The 7,771-nt window shown below is 43.3% G+C and overlaps 1 long non-coding RNA gene across 1 annotated transcript in view; it reads right to left on the bottom strand.

Moving 5' to 3' along the window:
* The window catches only part of LOC114023859, a 23,272-nt gene extending 16,232 nt beyond the window's left edge, over positions 1 to 7,040 (bottom strand). Inside the window, exon 1 of the long non-coding RNA XR_003566833.1 lies at positions 6,904 to 7,040. This is a non-coding gene — a long non-coding RNA (uncharacterized LOC114023859). The remainder of the gene's footprint in view (positions 1 to 6,903) is intronic.
* Between the last annotated feature and the right edge of the window lie 731 nt (positions 7,041 to 7,771).

Here is a 7,771-nt window from a genome sequence, read left to right as displayed (position 1 = left end):
ACACATATACATACACCACACACACATATACACATACACATACCCCAGATACCGCACACAAACATACACATACCCCACACACACATCACACATATGCACATGTACCACACATACACATACACATATGCACACATACATATACACATATGCACACATATACATACACCACACACACATATACACATACACATGCCACAGATACCGCACACAAACATACACATACCCCACACACACATCACACATATGCACATGTACCACACATACACATACACATATGCACACATACACACACACACACACACACATACCACACTGGAATGGGAGAGGGCGTTTCAAAGCTTTGATTCCAGCTAAACCTGTCCAGACTCTTCAAAGCTAATCTCCATCTTTCATTCCTTCCTTCTCCATTCCTCACCTACTTCAAAAGGAAAACCCTTTGCCTGTTGAAATAGGGCTCTACCAGGGTTGGATTGGGGCAATACTAACAGAAAAGCCCTATGGGAGTCAGAAGACCTGAACACTAGCTCTGACACCAGCCCTGCAGCTTTGGGTAGAGTATGCCCCTCTCTTATCCTCAGTTTCCCTGTCTGTAAAATGAAGATAATATTTACACCAAGTGAGTTGTAATCCCTTTCATCAGGAAGGTTTGAGGTGGGTGGGAAGGAGGTGCCTTCACAGTGAGGAAAGTTGGACTAAATCAGGGATGGGGATTCAGTCAAAAGGCCACACTTGAGGACCTAGAGGACCACGTGTGGCCTTGTGGCCAAAGGTCCCCCTGCCCTGGACCAGATGTTCCCTGAGGACCCTTCAGGCCAGAAAATCTCAGATTCTATAAGTTTAAATGTAATAATAATAACAATAATAGCTAACATTTACATAGCCCTTACTATGTGCTATGTGGATTTAAGTGAGGGAGGGCTGTGCTGTAGTCAGGACTCAAAACTTAAAAAACAGAAAAAAAAATACCAGAAGCATTAATAAAAAAAATTTTTGGACTAGGCTAAGCAGTTTATAATTATTATCCCATTTGATTCTCACAACAACCCTGAGAGGTAGGTGCCATTATTACCCTCATTTTACAAATGAGAAAAGCGAGGTAAACAGAGGTTAGGTGACTTGTCTAGGGTCGCACAGTCTGAGGCCAGATTTGAGCTCAAGTCCTCCTGACTCCAGGCCCAGTGTTCTGTTCACTGTACCACAGTGTACTTCTCTCAAGCTCCACGGAAGGCTTGACCTTGATGCCTGGCATGGAAACTCACACACTTAAACCCTTTAAGATGTTATTTTTAAGTGACCTAACACAGGCAAAGTCCTGGGGTGAAACTAGAACACCCGAGTTCTAGCACTGGCTCTGACATTAGGCTGCCGAAAGGCTGTGGACAAGTCCCTTTTCTGGCTTCCTCGTCTCTAACAGAAGACTTAGAGTCCAATGGTTCTCAAAGCTCCCTTCCAGCTCTGACATCCTGTGTTCTATGTTCTAAGACCCCTCTCAGTTCTAGATCCTATTTTCTTAACGTTAACTATTATTGGTGGTAATCATAGGTGCTCCGTCATCTCCATCGTGATTGGGTGATTAGGCTTGACAGGCTACAGTTTGGGTCTGACAGGTCACAGGTGCTGAGGCTGAATCTCGGCTGTGACCGTAGGGTACTGCCCACCCCCATAATCACATGCTTACAATAACCCACAATTACCTTTCCTCACCAGGCTCATCCGACAGCCTAATGATGCCTGAGGGGCTTATAAAATTATTTGCTGCATATATTGCAATAAGGAGGCCCCAGGATTCATTTCCTCCAGCCTGTAACCTTTGATTTTCTCTCTAATGAATCAGGATTAAGGCTTCAGGCAAAAAGGAAGGCAGAGTAGGAGAAATCCGCTGTTCCCTCCTTCATCCTTTCTGACCAGAGAAACAATAGCTTCATTTGGGGAACTAAGAATCATTCACCTTTCATTTTTGCCCTTTTGGAGTTCCCTCAACCCCTCCTGCCTACGAGTCGTCTCTGAAGGGGACAGTAAAAGATCCGTGGGGGAAGGTAACAGTGGAATACATAAAGATGAACACGATGCTACACCAGGAGACCATTTGACTCTGGATGTGGGTCACCCTCGCCTAGCCTGTTTCCTCATCTGTAAAATGGAAAGTAATAATTGCACCTGCTTTGAGGGTTGTTGTGGAATTAAATAAGTTAATGTATGTAAAGCACTTTGCAAACCTTAAAATCCCTATGTGAATTATTATTGTTGTTGAATTATTGTTATTATTATTGTCCCAGCACTGCCTCTAAGTACTTAAGGTCTTCCCTCCCCTGACCAGGTGAAATCAGTTCATCAAAAAGCACTTCTTAAAAGCCCAATCTGTGTCAAGAACTATAGTGGCTAGGTGCCAAAAGTGACCTCTCCCCACCTAAAATTTCTCCCTTGTGTCATAGTTGTGTGTGTGCGTGGGTGTGGGTGTGCACATGCACATGTACTTCTGATTTTCCCTACTAGATTTTATGCTTCCTGAAGGCAAGACCAGTCAACGAGTAATTTTTAAGGGCTCCCAGCATGCTGGGCACTGCACTAAGTGCTGGCTAACGTTGATGCTACCCTGATAGCCATAGCACTAAGGATAGAACACTCTGCTCTAGGTGTGGCCTCGAAGACACAGAGGGCATCCGAACCACAGCAGCCCTCATTCCTAATGCAAGAAAAGACCACACCACCTTTCTTGGCTGTTGGGTCACACTGCATTGAAACCCTCTGATCTCTCCTTTCTTTTTATTCCGCAAGAACTATCGTCTAGCCGAGCCTCCCCATCTTTTACCTGGGAAGTTGATATTTTTGTGCATGTATATAGGACTTAATATTTTTCCCTATTAAATTTCATTAGTAGTTTTGAATCATCATTCTAACCTTAAGCTGCTATCCCTCCTGTTTGTGGATCATTTGTAAACTTGATGAGCATGCTACATAAGCCTTCATCAAAGACCTTGATAATAAAACTAAATGGCACTGAAATCACCACCACCACCAGATCCCTGCATGCTCCGGGAGGCCTCCATCCAGACTGAACTCAGTGGGGTAATGATTACAGTCCTTTCACCACCACCACCACTACTACTTCTTCTACTACTACTACTACTACTACTACTATTGCTGCTGCTGCTACTGCTACTACTACTGCTACTACTACCATTACTACCATTACTACCACTGCTACCACTACTTCTACTTGTTGTTTGTCCTTCATTTTTTAAGATGACCAATGATATCACAGCTGATGTCTTGACTTGCCTGTGAGTTGGATATAAGTGAAGCAGACTTGTGCAAATTCAACAGTCTCACTATCTCTTCCAGAGTCTTCAAAGTCTGGTGACAAGACAAAAGTCAAGATGACTGGGGATGGCCTGGGATACAATGGATGACCTTGGAGTCTTCAATGTCTGAGCTAGCTCTAAGCACTCCATAGCACCTACTTCAGCTGCCTTCATGGCCACTGGTACAAATTGTTCTCATCTGCCTAGTCCACAAGGGGAAGTCTTCACATACTTGGGTTAGACATCTCCCTAACTCACCATTGGGTCTGGGGCCTGTCAGTTACCCTCAACCTGGTTTAACCCTGTCTGTTGAGATGGTTTTCCCAGGGTATGGTCTCTGTGCATACTATAGCTTCTTGGAACCACAGATGAGAGTTGGGTGACAGGTGAATGAACACTAAAGGTGGACAAGTAGCCCTAAACAGGGTTTGGTAAGCCCTCACTCCAGAGATGCTAGTCTTCCCTTAACTCCCTATACACTTCTACAACTACTACTAGTACTACTTCTACTACTACCACCACCACTACTACTACTACTACTACTACTACTACTACTACTACTAATAATAATAATAATAATAATATCTAGCATTTATATTGTATTTCAAGACTTTTAAAACACTTTACAAATATCTTATTTGATCCTTGCAACAACCTTCAGAGGCAGGGTCTATTATTATTCCCAGTTTACAGATGAGGAAAGTAAGGGAAATAGAGGTCAAGCGACTTGCCTAGGGAGTCACAGCTAGGAAGTATCTGAGGCTAGATTTGAACTCAGGCCTTCCCAATTCCAGGCCCACTGTGTCACCTAGTAGTGGTATATTATTGTCTAGTCCATATCTTGCAATTTTGCACATCTTATTTTATAGATGGGGAAACCGAGCCCAGAGAGGGAAAGTGATTACCTAATTTTCACACCTCTGTTTAGTTGCAGAGCTGGGACACAAAGCTCCTAACTCCCTGTCAACGGCTTTTTCCTACTCCACCAAATTAACTTGTTATTTATCATAGACTGCCTTATATAGTGAGTTATAGCTATAATAACAGCTAATATTGTGGCATATGTAAAGATGAATATGATACTATAACAGGAGCGTATCTGACCCTGGGTGTGTTTACACTCTCTCTCAAAGCCCAGATTCCTCATCTCCAAAATGGGGACAATAAAGGCATTTACACAATTTGGTTATTGTGAGGATCATTGAAATAAGGCATGTAGGGGGGCAGCTAGGTGGCACAGTGGATAGCGCACTTGCCCTGAAGTCAGGGGCACTTGAGTTCAAATCCTGCCTCAGACCAAACACTTGACACTTACTAGCTGTGTGACCCTGGGTAAATCACTTAAACCCAATTGCCTAAAAAAAAAAAAAAGAAAAGAAAAGAAAAGAAACAAGGCACGTAAAGGGCTTCACAAACCTTAAAGTGGTATGTGAATTCCAGCTATTATTAGTATTATTATTATTGGTTATTATATTTTATGGTTTACAAAGTACCTTACATGTACTATTTCATTTGATCCTTACAAAATTCTTATAAGAAAGGTAATCCTAGGAGTATTAGCCCCACTTTATAGAGAAGGAAAGGGCAGCTAGGTGGTACAGTGGATAGAGGGCTGGGCCTAGGGTCAGGAAGATTCATCTTCCTCAGTTCAAAACCAACCTCAGGCATGACCCTGGGCAAGTCACTTAACCTTGTTGCCTTAGTTCCTCATCTGTAAAATGAGCTAGAGAAGAAAATGGCAAACCATGCCAGTATCTCTGCCAAGAAAACCCCAAAGTGAGTCACAAAGAGTTAGACACAATTGAACAACAACACAGAGAAGGAAACTGAGGCTCAGAGAGATAGCATGACATGTCCAAGGTCACACAGCCAGTACATGGTAGAGGTATCCCAAAGGAATAGAAATCCAGGATTACAAAGGAAACCAATCATATAATAAAGATCTGACATCTGTCCATCGACCCAAGAATCCCTGCCTTAAGACAAAGCTAAAAATCGCTAGCATTTATATAGCAGCTTTACAGTTTGCAAACCACTTTACATGTGTTAACTCATTTGATTCTCACAACCCTATGAGGTGAGATACTATTACCATTCCCTCATTTACAGATGAGGAAACTGAGGCAGACAGAGATTAAATTTGACTTGCCCGGAACCACACAGCTAGTAAGTGTCTGAAGCCAGATTTGAACTCAGGTTTTCCTGACTCCAAGCCCAATATTCTATCTACTGTACCACCTCCCCACCTGTACATGGTAGAGGTATTCAAAAGGAATGGAAATCCACAAGAACTCTCTCCAAAGCGCCCTTCATGGCTCCCTTCTGCACTAATTTCTAACCCCTATCTCTACCTCCCTCACTGTCTTTTGAATTCAAGATATTAGATAGTTTATTGTTCTTATTTGACTCAGCCAACGCTTAATAGATACAAGTCACAAGTGACAGAAAAAAAAAAACAATGAAATGTTCCCTGCCCTCGGGGAACTTATATTCACAGTACAAAGTTCTGTAGCCAGAGGACCTGGGTTCCAATCCTGTCTCTGACATTTACTACCCATGTGACATGGGTAAGTAACTTGACCTCCCATGTTCTCAGTTTCTTCATCTGTAAGGTGAGGAGGTTAGACAAGATAGTCTTCCAACTCTAAATCTATGACTCAGTTCTAGCATTGAGAAACACCTTGGCTGAGTCCACAGGGGCCGGGGCCACTTCCTCTTCCCCTCCCTGTACCCAGAAATGCAGTTTTGTTCTGTTTTGTTTTGTTCAGCTAGGCACTGGGGTTAAGTGACTTGCCCGGGATCATACAGCTAGTGTCAAGGGTCTAAGGCCCGATTTGAACTCAGGTCCCCCTGACTCCAACGTCGGCACTCTATCCACTGCACCACCTAGCTGCCCCCCACCCTGACAAGCAGTTTAGATGGAGATCAGTCTTGGAGAATCTTACCTTTATTGAGAGAGGGGCTCCCTTTTCTCTCATTCATTGACTCACCAACTCAACCACCCTGGCCTCTGAAGGAACCATTTTTACTTTTCCTAAGGTCACCCCAAAAGGTGGGTGTTGGAGGGAATGGTAACAAAGGTACCCAATGAACAATATGAATTGGGTACGGTGCAAGTATTTTATTTCTATACACAACAAGGATTGCTACATATAAGGAAATACAGAGTTCTCTAACAGAATTAGCAGGATTAGTAGTATTGAGTAACAGTTTATAATCACAGATATAATGTGCTGGAATTCTAATATTTAACCCCCATCAGAACACAGAGCAGTACATAGAACTGCTAAGTAGGCATTTTACATCTCCCCTCATTTGGACACTGTCCAAACAGCTCCTAGTATATATGTGCTGGTAAAAACAAACAAACAAACAAAAAACAAACAAACAAAATAATAATCCAAGCTTGGGCGGCTCTTCTTTCCAGTGACCATCCTCAATGATTCAAAAGCTACTCCTGCTGTCAGGAACCCAGGACTTCAGATATTTCCAACTCACAAGGTCATTTCCGATTCTATACATTGCAGGGTACTTGTCTGCCCAAGATCAGGAAAGAGCAAACATAAAGAAAAGGTAGCCCAGAGCCCCAGTGCAAACCCACCTACTTATAGCCACTGTCCACGTAAGGAAGAGTCACCACGGTACCCCTCACTGGTGTCACATCATGACATCTGCAGAGTCACAGCCAAGAGGGCAACTAGAAAACGAGGTAGAGAATGGGGCAGGAGATAGTTTTGTATATCCTCTGAGTCACCCACCTTTCCAGATCCACAGGCAATTAAAGGACTCTGTCATCCCAGGGTGCCAGCCCTTAAGCTCTGAGTCATACCTAGCCAGATGAAGTACTCCCCCTACTCTCTCTCAAGCTTCCACGTGGTTACCTGGAATCAGAAATAGTGGTTGAGTATGCCCCACAGCGGGCAGCTAAATGGTGCAGTGGATAGAGCACTGGGCTGGTATTTAGGAAGACACATCTTCTTGAGTTCAAATCCAGCCTCAAAAACTTACTAGCTGGGCAAGTCACATGACCCTGTTCACCTCAGTTTCCTCATCTGTAAAATGAGCTGGAGAAGGAAATGGCAAACTGCTCTAGTATCTCTGCCAAGAAAACCCCAAATGGGGTCATGAAGAGTCAGACACAACTGAAATAACTCAACAATAAATGATCCACTGGGGGAGGGGGAGATATCATCTAGGAAATCTAGGAATACTGGAACCTCAGGATTGGAAGGGACCTTAGAAGCCATCAGTCCAGTCTTCAGTCCATTGCAGGAATCTGTCCTAAGATATCATTTGTAAGCAGTTAGATTGGCAGGACTTGTTTTGAGTGGTTCCCATGCTGCCTCCTAATGATTCCATTAGGAACCATCTCTTCAATTATCTGCCCCAGAATCTTTCTGAGGAAAGACACCAACCTCATCCTTCTATGACTTCAGTTATCTCTTCCTCTCCCTCTCTTTATGATAATC

Source organism: Vombatus ursinus, unplaced genomic scaffold (genome assembly GCF_900497805.2).
Source record: "Vombatus ursinus unplaced genomic scaffold, bare-nosed wombat genome assembly UNPS02014818.1, whole genome shotgun sequence".
NCBI lineage: Eukaryota > Metazoa > Chordata > Mammalia > Diprotodontia > Vombatidae > Vombatus > Vombatus ursinus.
Note: the sequence above shows the minus strand (reverse complement) of the source record. Positions and strands in the feature narration are given on the sequence as shown.